We start from the raw sequence: 1,168 nt of genomic DNA, 5'->3' as shown, positions 1-1,168 counted from the left end.
AACAACACAACAATTCCATGAGTCTTGATAGTAGACCTGAAAAAAATGAAATCTTTGAAAACTTCAATCTCTTCTCCACTGATGCAGTTGCTCAAAATTCCAATTGGAATAGAAGATTCTTCAGATTAAGGACCATGCTTGTCTTCTTAGTGTACTGGGTTGATAGGGATGGGAACTTGAGACATTTGCTAACAAAAATAGGGAGGGGGCTATATCTAGAAAAGAAATGACTGCCTTACAAGCTTTCATGGGTATATTTAGTTTTAAAATGAGAGAACAAAGGAGAATCTCCACTGACTAGTTTTCTTCTTTTGCAGATGGGTCTGGTGAAAGGGGGTTATAGGATGATGCTGGTAGGATTTTATGATGTCAATTGTGAGTAACCATTAGTAGGATTGATTGTAGTTGTCAAAGGTGTAATTGTAGAAGCTGTATAACTAAAAGGGAGGAGTACTTATCTTTCATTCATGAACAGACAATTCCAGGACCATCAAAGGAAGTCCAAGAGTGGAGTGTGGGATTCCTGCCTGGAAAAGCCGTAACAACAGAGATGGCAGCAGAGGCAGTAGCATTGAGAGAGAGAGCAGCTATAAACTCTAGGCCCTTGGATTGAGTTAAGTCTGTGTGCTTATGAGTAAAAGGCTGGCTTGCAGAATGTTTCCTTTGGACTTTTGAATGAATATATGGTTTTTTGTTTTGTTTTGAATGTGTGCATCAAATTTTTTTGCTTTTTCATTTATGACCTAAAAGAAGTAAATGTGGGAAGAAAAAAACTTAAAAGATGACTAGATGAAATGCACAGAAATCAAAGTGACTACATTTTGATTGTGGAAAAATGTGGTGGAAAAGCTCCATGTCTTCAACCAAAACAAGGCTAGGGATTGACTGTGGAACAGACCATCAGTTGCTCATATGAAAGTGTAGGCTGAAGTGGAAGAAAATTAAAAACAAGTCCACAAATGCCGAAGTATGACATTGAACATATCGCATTGGATTTAGAGATCATCTCAAAAAACGATTTGATGCATTAGATACTAATGATAAGAGACTGAAGATTTATGGGTTGACATCAAGAACACCACACAGGAAGAAAGCAAAAGGTAATTAAGAAGACAAGAAATAAGGAAAAGGCCAAAATGGATGGAAGAAGAGACTCTGAAACTTGCTT

This window comes from Chrysochloris asiatica, unplaced genomic scaffold (assembly GCF_000296735.1).
Source record: "Chrysochloris asiatica unplaced genomic scaffold, ChrAsi1.0 scaffold00284, whole genome shotgun sequence".
NCBI classification, from domain to species: domain Eukaryota; kingdom Metazoa; phylum Chordata; class Mammalia; order Afrosoricida; family Chrysochloridae; genus Chrysochloris; species Chrysochloris asiatica.
Note: the sequence above shows the minus strand (reverse complement) of the source record.